We start from the raw sequence: 17,380 nt of genomic DNA, 5'->3' as shown, positions 1-17,380 counted from the left end.
ACTTTAAATTTCATGTGACATTATCAAATCAAATACATGTATAACTGAAGACAGTTAGTAGAGTAGGCAGCCCTATCGCGCGTTTGTGTACCGGCAATTATATCAAGGACGCTGCCGAGACGGATTACTGCTCCTTTTTAAACGATTTCAAAAAAGGAGGTTCTCAATTCGAGTGTATGTTTTTAGGGTTTTTTTTTGTATGTTTGTTACGCGATAACTCCGCCAATTGTGGGCCGAATTTCAAAATTATTTTTTAGTTGTAAACGACATACTTCCGAGGTGGTCCCATTGACACCAAGTCAGGATCAGATGATGGGATCTTAGAGAAATCGAGGGCAACCCTCGAATTTTTAAAGCACACCTAAAGCGATTTTGGCATTTTTAACATCAAGTCAAGTATTTACATTCAGAAAGTTTGGTGAACTGGGCCCTGTCAATGAAGACCGTAGGTACCGCGTACTCTGTCATAAAATGATATACCTATGCTGTGTTTGAGCTTAATGGAATCGTTGTGAGATGCACTTTGGCTACAAATCACTAAAATATATGTTTTTTTTTTAAACAAAAATGGAACCGACTTCAAAAACCTTGAAAATAATTTTCTACTAGTTTGAAGTCGGTGCGTTAGCACGAGCCAGCAGGAGTGATTGAAGCCCAATATATAGTATGTAGGTGAGGTAGACGACTATATAGTTCCACTCCTGCTGGCTCGTGCTGACGCACCGACATCAAACTAGTAGAAAATTGTTTTCAAGGTTTTTGAAGTCGGTTCCATTTTTTGTTGTTTTTTTTTATACTGTGACTGAACTGATCCAGTAACATTTTATTACGGTAACGATATCGCATCATAGTTAAAATGATTAAGTGAAACAGGACCTGAATTACTTATCTATTTGTGGCAACGTTTCACACAGAAGTTCCATCTCAAATAATGAAGCAATTCTAGGAGTCACATGTTTCATACACTAGTAAATGTCAATTTCATCAAAAATCCCGACTTCGTAATAGCAATATTGTCTCTAATTAGCGGTTACTCAAAGAGAAAGTTTGTTCAAGCACCGTTCGAACCTGTCGAGTTCCCAGCTGGCGAGAAGCCATTGTTTTAACTTTGTTTACACTATGGACCCAACTTCAGAATGGCCATTGGTTATGAATAGAATAGTAAGTGATTTAAACGGAATTAAAAAGTCGACGAGGCTTTGAAAAGTTGATTTAGCAGGTCGCACGATGTGCCAAGATGACCTCACATAAATAAATAATCAACTTCGAGGAACCTGCAAAGTAAATTGCTTGTCTTTAAAAATACACACGTCAATGACGTCAAGTCAAGATTCAGAGTAACTGAAGCCACGAATTTCAAAAAGTTCTGCAATTTTTCCTTTTCTACTTCTAGATTTGCTGAGTGTAGTGAGTTAACCAGAAGATAAAAACACTAAACAGCAGCGAATTCTCTATGCCGTACGTTTGTTATAAAAACTGTATCTGTTTTCGCGAAATTTCCAAGCGCTAGTCATTTTAGAATTTAAAACCAACATAAAAGTTGAACATGCAGCTAGCCTTAAGGGCACGCTCCTACAGGGACAAGACTTAGGCGAATTTTATATATAGTTTGGTTATTTTTAGGATAGTTTTTGTATGTCAAATGTACCTTATGAATAATGCGTAAATCGTTTTCACACTTAAATATAGTCAAAAGTTAAAGAGAGGAGATGAAAACATGATCCATCAAAACATAAATATGAAATGAGAGCCAAGTTCAATATTTTTTTTATTCGACTGGATGGCAAACGAGCAAGTGGGTCTCCTGATGGTTACTGTATAAAGGCTGTATTATAGATTTTTTTTTTACTTTAGGCTGTTTAAATTGACTGTATATTGGCTGTATTTCCGGTGGCTGGAGAATGACCGGGCAGATTATATACAATCGACGTGACTGATATCTATAGTCCGGAGTCCAGTTATGAGGCCAGGCTCCCAAATAGACAGCCAAGAGACAGACTCCTTGTATTATCTTAATTATTATTTCCAACTCGGACGGCGTAGTCTAATTCTCGGGAGTCAACTCTGTACCTACCAAATCTCCCTGCAATGCAAAGACGAGCTGCCATTCTGGTCCTCGATATTAATATTCATTCCATTCATTATTTCCATGACGGGGCTATTAAAATCTTCAGATGAATTTTCCCTCGTCTTATTAAAGATATGTCCGAAGTAAATTTCATTAATTCAGTCGCGTTATGCTAAGCGTTAGATTGTTGACTGTTTACTGGCTATATATATATATATATACGGCATCACACCTAACCGCAAGTTAACACTAATCAATAGATGGTGAAACAGCCCCTTAGAGTGTTATTAAATTTAAAGGACGGTTATTCATTAATCTAAGGATACGCTAGAGTAGTGCTTTTTTACGTGCGATTATACCACTTATTTCGCTTTTCTCATTTTGTAACCTTGCGTCTAAATCAGCGGTCGACAACCAAAAGCACACGTTTTATACAATATTAATACTTATACGTATACCAACATATATGCTACCAAAATTATGAATAACTGCAGCCTTACTGCAACCCAACTATAGTTAATTTTGCCACTGCCCTTGCCCACCAAAAGGTTACCGACTGCTGGTCTAACCGCATGAACAAACTTCTCTTTATGTGTATGTATATTCCTCTAATCATAGAAAGGCCTGGCCACTAACTAAAGACTTAGGTAACTTTAATACTTATACTTTTGGATAAATCCCTACAATGCAGCCAAACAATTCAGTAAATCGATATATTTTCATAAATAGATAGCACGATTTTCCACTTTAAAACAAATAGATTGATATTTGCCTTATTCATAGATGAAACTGCAAACAATCGGAGTATTATATCACAGAGTAAATAGTACGCGATGCGCGACATTGTAATCTATTTAGTGGTTTGGGAAGTTTCACAGCCCACAGGCGGGGGAAGTTGGGCGCTTCGATCACAGTTGTTTGGTCTCCAGTGAGAATTTTCAGCTGTAAGCGATACGGCCCCTCGACACCGCACGTTGTGAGGACCGTGTCTGTTTTGATAAAACGCTTCCAGCAATTTCGCATTTGTGAGGTCGTATAATTATATTAGGTACTTAACTATGACAGAAACTACTAACTAACAGTAATAGGAATGTTAAACTGAAAATTTCTGGACTGACGCATCCAAAATGAACTAGAATAGCTTTTGTAGGAAGTTTTTAATAGTAACAAGTAATTTAGCAATGTTCTTATATGCTCGGAAAGTGCCTTATTCCATGCATTACCTATGTTATAAACATATTTATAGCAAGTAACATCGAGATGTGCCAAAAATAAGTTTTTAATTTTTATTCTCGTATGGAATTAAGTCAATTCGCAACTCGTGTCGGTTTTAAAAAACTCGCTTCGCTCGTTCTTTAACCGCGTCGATACTTGTTGGCATTTGCTTACTTATATCGTAAATAATCTGATAATATTTATCAGTTGTTTATAAAAGTACTAAGAATAATGAAAAAACTTCAAAACGCATAATAAAAATACCACAGTTATAGTCAAAATACCACGCTCAGGACTTATCACGCTAACACACACACGAGTAATATTTACCTCGACGTTTCGGCAACATTAGTGAGTGTCTACTCGTGACTACGGCCACTGTAATGTTGCCGAAACGTCGAGGTAAATATTACTCGTGTGTGTTAGCGTGATAAGTCCTGAGCGTGGTATTTTGACTATAACTGAAAATCACGAAAGCTTAAGACATTACGCATAATAAAGCTGCAAAACCTTGGAACACCAGCTCGACCCGCTTTTGTTTCGCTATGTGTCAGAATTTAAAGTATCCTCGGTCATTCAGTCCAACTTTAATAAAAAGGAAATTTATGTTTCGCCAACCTCACTATATAACCCAGTAGAAGCTATATTGAACACAGTTGATAAAGCTGATATAAATTCTGTTACGAAAAGTATGAAATTCTTTTGCAGTTTGCAATTTAAAATTACATTATTAAATATTCTCTGCTTTATAAAAGATAGCCTGCAAAAAGATCATCTTGTATCTAATCTATCTATTCTATCTAATACGAGCAATTCTTGTATATATAAAATCAGAATCTCGGAAACGGCTCCAACGATTTCAATGAAATTTGGTATGTGGGGGTTTTCGGGGATGACAAAACGATCTAGCTTGATCTTATCTCTCTGGAGTTTTTGCCCGAGAAAAGCTCGGTCGCCCAGGTACTGTTTTTTTTATACAAGAACCGAATGGAGATAAAAAATGAAACAATCAACCAGAAGGGTACTTAAGCTTATCCCAAGTTAGATGTTGCTGTGATCTTAATTCCTCGAGTCCTGTCGAATTTTAAGCTAAACAAGGAAATCGTGTTTCGATCATCTACTTCATGCCTAGTTATCCGAATAGGTAATCTGACGAGGGTAGAGGGCGTTATCCCGGAATATATAAAATCTTATTTCAGGCCAATTCGACTGTAGGTGTGACTTGGCCCGACGGGACTCGTAAACACAAATCCGAAACACCTACGAGTGTAAACTAAGACTCGTAGAGAACATTGAGATTATGACTTAAGATTGCTACTCATTGTATCGGCCTCGGACTTTGGCACTACGCGTGCCTTAAGTACAAAGTTGCGAATTGTTTATATTCTCTGCGTCGATTATTGATTGCTGCTGGACGTCTAGGTCCCGTTGATAAGTATTTCATTCGAAGTTTTAGTTTGAAAGTCACGTTCTTACGTACGTTCACAATTTCTATATATTTATGCGCAGACTTGAAGCTCGTAGCTCGTTAGAAGCTTGCTAATATTTTGAAAGAGTTTTTAGATCTTGATTTTAACTTTCAAAAGTTTAATCATAACTTATTTATATTACTATAATAATTAAGCAGATCTTAATTTCAAAGAAGTGTCTAACTATAAATCAGGTTTTTACTAATTTCAGTTTAATACTTGCATTTTTGCTGGTTGTAATTTTAGTAGACTGTATTGTTAATGTATATATCTACAAATCCGTACCAAATCTAGGTCAATCCGATCACTAGAAGTGAGTGAAACTCGACTTGCAAAATTAATTCCAAACATAAGAGCATTTAAAATTTAAAACAGCTTGTAAAATGCGTAGGTAGTTAGTCCATTTATTGCCAATGTTTTTCCCTTAATAAGGGAATAAAAATGAGCTCATATGAGAGGTATGATATTATTAAAACCATTAATATCCTCCTGTAAGCCACAAACAGAGTGGCCGATTAAAATGTATTGTACGAAAAGTTATGAAACTGCAGTTTTAGTGTCCGTATTGCCTTAAGTTGGTTGCTGAACTTGTTTACTGCATAATAATGTTATTTAATCGAGGTGAGCTGACATCACAATAAACTCACAACAATTAACTTTGTTTGAAATAGCACTTGGTCTAAATTTAAAATGAACTATGTTATGTGTTTTAGAACTATTCATAATTATTATGTTATTCTCGTTTATGTGGTTAATAAAATGACTATACATTATTGAAGAATGTCCATTGCGTGAAGAAAAGTATAAAGTTGAAAACGACTCAGAAAACTACAGTGGCATTATCTATTTGTCCAGAAAGTAATATGGAAATATCTAGATTTCTTGGAGAATTCCAATATGATTCAACATGTTTTAAGGTATTTTTAAGACTATTCAGCCTTAACCTTATTGAAGATTGCGTGTCGGTTACTAGCTAAAGTATCGGTAAAACTTTACACCTTAGTTCGAGAAAGCCGGGGAACTTCTTACAAACATTGGCACTCGGCAGGATGCCAACGGGAACTTAGCCTTACCATCCACTGTGTATGCGGTTTTAGTTCAATTACTAGAATACCTCAAAACGAAAATAATGTACCTAACTTGGAATATAAAGCGTGCATACTTATAGATATTAGAATACACATTTGGACGGCAGCAAACAGTAAACGGCTTTAATATAATTTAAAATTGGACCGATTTTGCTAAAATTTAAAACAGTCCTCAAAGCATACGATAATAATGTACATGAATGCTTTTATTGCTAATAAAACATATTTGTAGGTACTTTTATACTGGTACTGATATAATATAGATACATAAATCTTTATCTAACTTTGCACAAAAATAATTGTAGCTAATTTTTCTACCACTTTGCTTTTCTTTTCTTTCCCTTTTTCTTTTTCCTTGATTTTCTTTTGCATGAGCAGATATGTTTATGCAGAAGGAAATTAAACTTCTGAAAAATTATGCAATATTTTTCTAAAAAAAAATACACAATTCCGTCATTTCAACCTACCTACGGTAACTGATAGTTACTGCATAATACAAATTTCAAACTAATAAAAAAATGCATCTTGTTAATTAATTTGCTATCTTTATATCTTGCTATCATTATAAAAATAATAGCTGTTGTACGTGATTTCATGTGTGAAGAATTCGTTAAATAAACGCCCGCGGAAACTACAATTTTCCGGAATATAAACTATCACCATGCCAAATTTCATCGAGATCGGTTGAGTACTTTAAGCGTGAAACCACCCGCAAACATCGACATTACGGCACTAGACTGGCTCAAAACGCGCGGCGCATGTCACGGACGTCAACAAACTATATTTGAACTGCTGTGAACTAATTTTGTGCGCCGTTTTGATGTAAGAAATATGCAAAGTACAATGTCAATGATAGCAAACAAACAAACATACTCACATACGCATTAATAATATAGTTAACATGGCTTAATTCCCAGGAACGAGGGCTGTTTGAGAAGTCCTTTTAAAAAGTCTGAAAAAAATTTTTTTTGTACAATTCTAATTTATTTTTCAACATAGTCTACTTTAAGGGCCAAACCCTTATTCCAGCAAGTTTCCAATTTTTTTAACCCTCAAAAAAATACTATTTCTCGAGGTCTGCAAAATAGTCGTTCAAGCCTGCGATGCAGTCCTCATTTGTCAAATTTTTTTGTCATCCAAGCCAGCTTTTTAAGTTTAGGAATAGAAAAAAATCACACGGACCTAGGTCCGATGAATACGGAGCATGTGGCACCAGCTCGAAGCCCAAATCGTGAATTTTAGTCATTACAATAATTGAGGTGTACACTGGAGCATTGTCTTGATGAAAGAGAACTTTCTACCGGGGCAATTTTGCCCTTTTTTCCAACAATTCCGCGTTAAAACGATCCTCAGCGGAGATACCTATGTTCTCAGCTATTTCACGCACCTACACTCGGCAGCCGTCAAGAACGATATTATGGACTATTTCTACAACATCCTCAGTAGTGACTTCGATTGGGCGACCAGTGTGGAGCATCAGTGTGGTTTAAAATCATTTATCCATTTATAAATAGTCTGCAATGTTGGTGCAGTAGTTCCACGAACAGAATCAAGATCAGATTTTATAGTGGCAGCACTACAACCCTTTATAAAAAGTGTTTTATGACGGTACGAAATTCAGATTTTTTTCATGGTTGTGAAAAATTTAGAAGTGGTCATAGTCAAGCAACTGTAAAATGACAATTTCTAGTTTTTTTACAGTATTCTTGTGAAAGACTGTGCTTGTTAGTATTAAGGCCATTTAAAAAAAAAGGTTTAATAAATAGTTTTTTAAAAGGACTTCTCAAACAGCCCTTGTACACCTAACAAAACATGATTAAACCTTTGACCACACAACATTATTCGACTGCGCACAAATCATGATTTCAGCTTCGTTCCTAAGTAAAACAGTGTAACTTACAATCAACGCGTACTTTACTCACGCTGTTTCATGATGACTAATTGAGTCAATGGACAAAGCAAATGGCGCCCGGAGCTTCGGAAATTCGTAAATATTGAAGTGGACTCGAAACAGACTTATCAATTAACCATTCCATTAGGTATTCGGTATAAAGTAGCTACGCATGAAATGTTTTCTTTGATTTGTCATAGATAATGCTCACGACGACACTAGGTTAATGTTGTACATATGGACGGTTTTTTAAATTAAAATTGAAAATTATTTATTTGCTTGAGACATGGTTAACAATAAGATGTGGAACAATTTTGTTATGATCAGCATCTCGCGAATATTTGGGCATGTGAACTTTTCATACTTATGACTAATAATATGACTTAATTTTATTATTATTTCGACTTTTACATTTTACCCAAGACGTTCATATAGCCACCAGAGCCGGTACGTTTTACACTCTGCTTTTCACTTAGATTGCGAGGAAATGAAATAGCAACAGTGGAAACAATTATTCACTTTCTTTGTACCTCTTATTGTTTATGCATTATCATATAATTCCATTTTTTAAAACTTATTGATTTTTTTGATTGATTTGATTGATTTTTAGTTTTATATAAATTGAAAATTATTAAAAAAATATGTAGAAACTGTTGTTGTTTATGGCTGTTGACACCTGATTACCATGGTCTTAGACGAAGATTTTATTTTATGCACTAGAGCATTAAAAGTCATTTTATGTCGCCTAGATACAGCATAACACGAACTACACGAGCATGAGAAGTGAAAAATCATTTTTTTTTTCAATTTTTTATTGTACCATTTTGTCGGCATAGTTTACATATATACTTATCCGTGCAAAATTACAGCTTTCTAGCATTGATAGTCCCTGAGCAAAGCCGCGGACGGACGGACAGACAGACATGGCGAAACTATAAGGGTTCCGTTTTTGCTATTTTGGCTCCGGAACCTTAAAAATATTCGACGGATACTTTTAATTCACGTTGCGTTCTCTTTTATGTTTTTTTAAGATATCAATGATGTGCAAAGGTAAAACCGTCCATAAGAATAACAGTTTGTTTCCCTTAAATTATAACATTTCTAATTAGGTATAGTCTCTATTGTAACAGTCAAAGGAAAACAATGGGAGAGAAACGCATTTTTCTCGGTCAGCTCTCGTAAAGTAAACAAAACGTGCTTTCTGTTGCTTTTTAAACTCAGATCAGCATTTCAAAATGTTTTTGTTGAAATAACATGACATTGAAAAATGACGCTATCTGCCAAACGGTGATTTCGCTTAACAAGGAATCATTACTTACCCTTGAGTTGCCTCAGTGCAATTTATAAGGAACTCGACTGTAAATTATTTACGATGACTGAATTTTGTATTCAATTTCCTTTCTATTAAGAACATCTGTGAGTTATTGCTAATGGCGAGTATCTAAAATTTCGGCCAGTCTAGGACCAGTATTGAAATTGGGGTATTTGACGAAGGGCAGGATGCTGTCTTGTTTAATGTTTAACCGACAACATAGGTACGTACACAGTAAAACTGTACCTATAACTGCGTTCAAAATAATTAAATAAAATATAGTTTATTACTACAGAAAGAAAGTAAATTTCGAGATAGACTTTTCAGGCTTCCTTTCAGAATGACTGCGCTTGGGTCGTAGTTCCCACGCGGACCTTATCCAGATTAGAACTTTCATAGACACCATTGAATTTCTTTGCAAGTATATGCAGGTTTAATAATGTTTTCCTTCACGGTAAAGCACACGGCAAATTTCACAAATATTATTATTATTATTATTTTTATTCGACTGGATGGCAAACGAGCAAGTGGGTCTCCTGATGATAAGAGATCACCACCGCCCATAAACATCTGCAACACCAGGGGTATTGCAGATGCGTTGCCAACCGAGAGGCCTAAGACGGGATACCTCAAGTGCCAGTAATTTCACCGGCTGTCTTACTCTCCACGCCGAAGCACAACAGTGCAAGCACTGCTGCTTCACGGCAGGACAAGGTCCTACCACCTACAAAAAATTCGGAAATATTCAGAGATGCAGGCCTGCCTAAGTTTTAACACACGGCTATCTGCTTCAGAGGAGATAGGTTACTACCTACTTGGCTATCATTCCTTTTTTTAAGTACTATAACCGATAATCTATGTAGTTTAAGGCACAGATATGTACTTATATCATTTAATTTCAATCTAACTTAGAACACAGAATCTGGTTTACAGTGGAGCACTATGCGCCAGTGCCAGTGGGTCTGCGATAACGGCTCTGCGCCACGCTGATTGTACCCTGTGGTGCAGCCTGTGTTACAGCGATTTACCAACTGGTTTAGAGTATGCTCAACCGCTTTAATTATAAATTAACCCCTTGCGAACTCGAACTATGTTATAAGCGTATGGTGAATGCTCAGTTAAGAATATTCGAGACTGTAGATAGAATTTTTTTATAAAATTCTAAGGAAAGGTTTTTTTATTTTTAAATTCAATATTATTATTGAAATTCTAAAATCAGGCGTTACTTTGCGGAGGTCCGTATCAATGAACTAAAACAATTAGTTTGCTCACCACTTTGGTTTTAGTAAATTTATTAACAAATTCTTTTTCACTTCTCATGCTTGTAAAGTTCGTGTTTATGCTGGATCTAGGCGACATAAAATGACTTGTTATGCTATAGTGCATAACGTAAAATCTTCGTCTAAGACGTTAGAAACTAAATATAAATCAAATCAATTAAAATTGATCAATAAAACTAAAAAAATATAATTATAACAGTAATGCGTGAACAATAAAAGGTACGTAGTAAGTGAACAATTGTTTCCACTGTTGCTATTTAATTTACTCGCCATCGAAGTGAAAAGCAGAGTGTAAAACTCGAGCATGAATTTTCCGTACTGGCTCGGGTGGCTATATGAACGTCTTGGGTAAAATGGCTCGTTTTATGCTCTTGTTGTACACTCTACTATTTTGTATTTACTAACAGTAATGTCTTGAGGTTATCAAACAAATGATTTATTATTAAAATACAGTCAATAAATTCAAAAATAGTTCTTAAAATGTATTCGCTGAGAGTTGATAAACACTCGAAGCGCATTCCAGAACGAAATGAAAATATGGACGCCGCGTTCGCTCACCCAAGCGGCCGCGCTTGGCAATATCTGCATGCCTCGTACCATGAAACTCAGTGCGCGCAGTGGTAGACCATGCCTATCATACAGTTTATGACTTAAACGACAGTCGGCGAACAGACTAGATACTTATTAAATACGGGAACTGAGATTACTCTTCTCGTGCGGCCGCTGCAATACGTTTATCAAGTCCTCATAATATACGAGTATATTGTTTTATTTTGCTTATTTCGCTATTACTATTTGTTTTAATTTATGAGTGAACTGTTTAGATAACAACCAGTGTTGCCATTTATACAGATTTTAGCAATTTGAATATTTTCTCCTGTAAATTTAATAAAAACCAAACAGCATAATAAATAAGGACCGAAACTAAACTATGGAGTAGCTGTTGCTAACAATGCAATCACTTCATGAAGATAGGAACTCTGTAATAAAACGACACGACCGCATCGATTTTGATCTCATTTGATTCGTCTTGACGACTACCTACTTTGGTAACCAGGGGCAAAGAGTATCGCCAGCAAAAAAGCTTGTATTAGATTTTTTTTACAAAAAAAATATTATTTAACTATTTGTTTTTAAAATATTGCACGGAGGTGCGGAACCCTTCATGCGCGAGTCGCTCGCACTCGCACTTGACCGATTTTTTAACAAACAGTAAATACGGTCAATTATGCAAACAAAACCGAAGCAAATGTTTACAATTCAATCATAATACGTGACACTTAGTGGTGTGCGTACTGAACGTAAACCGCAATCTGAGCAACCACCAATCAACCCAACTACATAATCACCTAAATCACATTCGAAAATCAGCAGCAGTTTCTCAGATTTCGGTATGCTAGCCAATTCTCTTGTGCTTACTTCACTGAAAGCGAGCGTTTACAGTCGCAGCTCGTCGAAGCGTTGTATCAATCATGATGCAAGGCTCAATTGCGGCCAGTCGCTTTGGGATCGACCAATTTGTGCGCTCGCTGCACGAGCCGCTCATAACAGCTTAACTAAGGATTAGCCTGAAGTTAAGTGACTGATTTAATATGCTGTGGCTCGTCTACGGAACGCCACAAAAATTTAACTATGACTTTAAGGTCAGAGACAAACAAAGGAAATTAAGTCAATAAGTCAGAGTCAGTTCGAGGACTCGTCTACTCCACCGTTCATCGGTCCTGCGACAGACGTGGCCAGCCCAGCACCACTTCAGCGAAATAATTCTCCTTCGGGTCGCTGGCGGCGGATGGATGCGAGGGGCTGAAGACAGAGTGTTGTGGCGCGCCATGGAAGAGGCCTATGTCCAGCAGTGGACTGCTGTGGGCTGATGATGATGATGATGATGAAGGTAAACAACCTTTTACCTTACCAGAAGATCATATAAATTTACGTACATAATAGTGACCTATGTCAAACATAATACGTGGTTAACATATTCCTCAGAGATTTTGTATTTGCTGAAAAAGGAATTTGTGTCAAATTCAGAAAGAAAATGTGCAACGGTAAACTAATTATTCTACTTGTTTTCTAATATTTTGGTAATGGCGTTCAAATATAATACTAAATTGAGACTGGAATTACGTATGGACACGATAAAATTCGATCTAATTCGTTTTATCTCAATTTGAGATCGAAAATGTATAGTTATAGTTAAATTTTAGTACCCTAACGACATTAGCTTTGCCTTATTCTGGTTAAAGTTTCATTACGCCGAGTCTTTTTGAATATGTAGATGACCTAGTTTCAAAATTTAACTAAGTGAGGAGTAGATAAATATAGTTATGGCTCCCAGTATTCAATTAGTTCCACGAGTATACTTATGCAGCACAGAGGCAAATTCCAACTACTTACTACAAAAACAGGAAACAAATACGTTTATCTCTAAAACTATCGCAAATTACTGATGCGATTTTGTATGTAAAATACATTATGTCATGATCGCAAAGTAGAATAGATACGAGTATGTATCAAAAACTAATTCTTGTAAAGACCTAATGTTATATAGGGCGGTGTTACTGGAAACCAAAAATATCTACAATGTCGGCAAGCATTTTAATAACGTGAACTCGTTATTGCTGATGACTTAAAATAAGCATTTTTAATTGATTTTATGCATCACATGTAGCGCATCTTGAGCAATTTTTGAAGCGAACAGATTGTATGGTTGAGGAAAACTTAAAAACAAACAGAATTGCCAACTACACTGTTCTTATCTTACAGCATTGCTCCTATTCCTTCCTCTCTTTTACTTGCCATATCTCAACATTATCTTATTCAATCACTCACCATTCCTGTTTTTTCACTCATTCGCTCAGTGTGATTTGCTCCATTCATTTAAGCTGATGTTTATTAATTCGTGAAATTAATTTCTCTTAATATAAATTGTAATTGTTAAAGCCACGATATGCAGTCTCTAATTAGTCTACGTGCCACACATAGTTTAGTGGTTTCAGGCGTGTATGCCTTTATGTAGATATGTCCTAAGAGTTTGAACCATGAACTGACACTTAAATTGCTTAAATTTGCACAGTCGCTAGAAAATGTGTTCGAAAGCACGTGTCTGTATTTTAATAGGTTTTTGTGGCCAGATAGCTTTACTATTGGTAAACGCTATTAATTTTAGTGTCAGTTTTTATGTGACCTACCTTATTTATACATACATAAATGGTTCCACTTTGTATAGAAATAGTTAAAGACAGTTTTTATCATACATTCTGAGAACATGTTGCTGCTCTCTTTAATTATAACGAACATACATCATATCATGTACCTTATAGACTCCGGTTTCTTAAAATTGTATAGTCTAGTATTTTCCTAGTAGGTACTTACGTTTGTTAATACTGCAATTTTAGTAAATTGGTATCGTTTGACGGGGTGCTAATGATATAATTGATAAACGTTTCAATGGAATAAGTATATATTCTTACCCGTTGTTTACTTTCCAGGGTGACTTTACGCAACAGCGAGCAAAGGTTCTTCACGCTAATCCGAATTACGTAGGGTCTGTGGTAGTATTTACAATTCGACACGGCCGCCACTCACCTTACGTTACTGATTGTAACGTCACCATTTCCAATCATGGGGAAACAATGTTACCGTAAGTATACGACTTGAGATCGAAATTAAAAAAAAATAACTCGAGACTTGATTGAATTTGGTCTCTATCCATCTTACCCTTTGATTGTGTCAACAAACAGCAGTACTTGGGGTAACTGTATTCCGGTTTGGAGGGTAAGAATGCTGGTATCATTTTAACAGCTGTCTGACTTTCCGAACAGGTAAATAAATATTTAAATTAATGATTGGTTCAGGTGTTACATTGCGAAGGTCCATACCAAGCGATTAGCGTGGACGTTTTAGCAGAGAAGCTAGGTAAATTTGTTTAGTTCAGGTTTGTAATTTAACTTCGTAAAAAAAAAAAAAGTTGAAAAAGTGAATTATATATATGCAATAAAAAATTAGATTTGTAAATATTTATGTGCCTTTGTTCAGGTTTATTTAATCTTATCTCTAGACTAGAGTTGCGGATATTCATTGACAGTGGTGCTCGCTTACAATTAAATAGATGATGTATTTTCTCGTTTTCCACGTCATATAGACATTCCGTGTGTACGTAATTAAACGTCAAAATGAGATATTGAGTATCGAAATCAGTTTATTAATACCTACCTAAGGGAATAAGTTCAATTACCTACTACGAGGATATGTCACACGCTTTATTTTTCTATTTCCAATGAAATTAAACTAAATAAGAAAAACTCATGAACATACGTGTGCTAACTCGGGGCACGTTCTAGGTATTTGATATCGATAAAAAATATGTCGATAAGTATATATGAATACATGTACTCATTAAAAATTATCGATTATCACAAAAGATAATAAAAGTATGCGGATGAAAGGCAGATGACATTTCAATCAAAATGACGGTATATTCCGCTAATATTCAGCAAATATTCCGCTACGATTGTTACGAAGTCCGAAATAATTATTTATTTAAGTATTTATTTTATTATTATTTTAAATATACAGGTTTAAACTTGTTTATTGTTTTTATTTTAAAGTGAAGAGAAAATAATATTGATTTACGTTGAATAACATTTAGACGTTGACAGTAAAAACGATATATTTTTTGTCGACAAAAAATTTCGCTACATCGCTTTGGTATCTGTACCCGAGTTAGCACAGGTATGCTCATGACACTGCTACTGCCCCAAATAGTGGACAATTTCATGTCATTAGCAATAGAGGTGACAGCAGGGTGTCATCTACAGGGTATTACCGTGTCGAGCACTCGAACGTTCACCTTCCCCACCTAATCTATTTTCGTTTCCCTAAGCTATTCCCAGATACTGTGGTCATATATATGGCCAAGAGCTGTGGTGGCTTAGTGGTTTGACCTATCGCCTCTCAAGCAGAGGATCGTGGGTTCAAACCCTAGCTCGCACCTCGCACGAGTTTTCCGAAACTCATGTGCGAAATTACATTTGAAATTTACCACGAGCTTTACGGTGATGGGAAACCTGCACAAACCTGCGAAGGAATTCAATCGTGTGTGTGAAGTTCCTGATCCGCACTTAACCGCGTGCGAACTACGTTCCAAGACCTCTCATTCTGAGAGGAGGCCTGTGCCCAGCAGTGGGACGTTTATAGGCTGAGATGAATGATACCATCATCCAGTAGCTGTAATACGATATAGGGCCTGTTACGAGTACCTACATCACTCATAGATACTGTTGTAACCGATATCAATATAATAATATATGTGGTCTTTGTTCGTTTTGCCGGATTAAAAAGAGATGGCATCACTTTTATTTGTCACCTAAAAGTTCAACGAGTGGTGAAACTTGTCAGTCTTGGACTCGTATACTTAAACGTTGACCTACAACAGGAATCATATTTTTCCTTGATCTTTTATTAGGTAAACTAAAAGTTGTTGAGTGCGATTTGATATTAATACTTTGACCGCTATGCGTGTCTGTCTGACTATGGCACCGTAGCTCTTAAACGGGTGGATCGATTTGAATGCTGTTTTTTATATGAAATCAGCGTTTCTAGCAATGGTTCTTAATATGTTTCATCAAAATCGTTTATTTGTTTAGCCGTTTTTGAGATATTGTATTTTCAAAATTGAAGTTTGAAGTTACAACGTCGGGGTTTTCCAACTTTTTGTTGTTCTCTAACGAAAAATAGCCTATAAGACCCTTGGGTACACAAATGACGTACTAGATGTTGTTTATAGAAAAAGCCACAGGGAAGGGGAGATTAGTAGTTATGATGCGAGCACGATTTAGTATAATATTAATACCTATATTTATATCACTAGCCTAATTTAGCGGGCGAGATCGATGAGCCGGTTTAGCACCGACGCACTATCGGGTTGAGTTTTTTTTTAAATATATTATACCTAGTGCCATTTGCGAAGACGCGTGATTTTATCAAAATTAGACATGCATGACATTGTAATAAGAACCACGGCACGCGTCATCGTGAATGACTACCTATATCATCATCCCAGCCTATATACGTCCCACTGTTGGGCACAGGCCTCCTCTCAGACCTATATATTTTTAATTAATTCAGTGGAGTGTCCCATTATGTAACATTATGCTTAATTTTCTTTTTTTTTCTTTTTTTTTCTAGATCGTACTTGTATTTCTATAAGACGGGAACAATTTTCTTAATCTAAAAACTATTACAGTCTCCAGGGATAGGTATATACTCAACTATAGCACAATTTTAACGATTTATTATAAGTACTTAGACGATTTTATTTGATAGGCAGACTATGGTCAACATGTTAAGCGACCCTTTGATGTCACCAGATCAGGACAATGTACTACAAGCACAAAGCAAAATCAGAGGCACTTGTTCTTAAAGTGAAGACATGTGACATGTTAAAGCTCAAGTGGGTGAGGGATTGGGTACAGAAGTACTCCAATATCTCCGTTGATGCGTGTCCGTTAAAAATAGTAAGTAAATATACGTAATAGTAAGTAAATATCATTTAAAAAATCTACCAGTTTTATATTAAAAGTTTTTTATTCATTATATAAACTTCACTTTGAAGTTGTTCAGTTACCTCAAATCATGTAAATGAATTATGACCCCTCTTAGTCGTCGAATAACTTCGAACTTGTTAAGTATCTATTTAACCTACGTGTTTATGTATAACTAACAATAAAGTACCATTAGTAAATTAAGTAAATTATTTGTCTTTATAAGTTATAATTAATAACGTGTTCCCGATATTGTGACATATCACTGAAAAAGCCTGTGCTAAAAATAAAAAAAATGAATTTATTTCCTTCTACGTTGTGAATGTGCTTGCCAGTATTTATTGAAATATGTTTTTTTTTTGGTTTCAAGGATCTTATAGGCTATCGGGTTTTGAAGTGCCTTCTAAAAATTTCCCTATAGCAATGGGCAGCGGTGATTACGAAAACTTATTTACTGTATTTCTGACAAAAACGAAAGAAAAAATTCTAGAATTAATAATGGATCTCATGTTTGA

At 35.7% G+C, this 17,380-nt stretch overlaps 1 long non-coding RNA gene across 1 annotated transcript; it reads left to right on the top strand.

Moving 5' to 3' along the window:
- The first annotated feature begins 11,839 nt into the window (after positions 1-11,839).
- Positions 11,840-16,806, top strand: LOC141439865 (uncharacterized). Its single transcript, XR_012452649.1, has 3 exons — positions 11,840-12,214; positions 13,812-13,963; positions 16,692-16,806. It is a non-coding gene; the product is annotated as an uncharacterized lncRNA (long non-coding RNA).
- The last annotated feature ends 574 nt before the right edge of the window (positions 16,807-17,380 follow it).

Source organism: Choristoneura fumiferana, chromosome 21 (genome assembly GCF_025370935.1).
Source record: "Choristoneura fumiferana chromosome 21, NRCan_CFum_1, whole genome shotgun sequence".
Lineage (NCBI taxonomy): Eukaryota > Metazoa > Arthropoda > Insecta > Lepidoptera > Tortricidae > Choristoneura > Choristoneura fumiferana.
The sequence above is the reverse complement of the archived record's forward strand: the minus strand, read 5'-3'. Positions and strand labels throughout refer to the sequence as shown.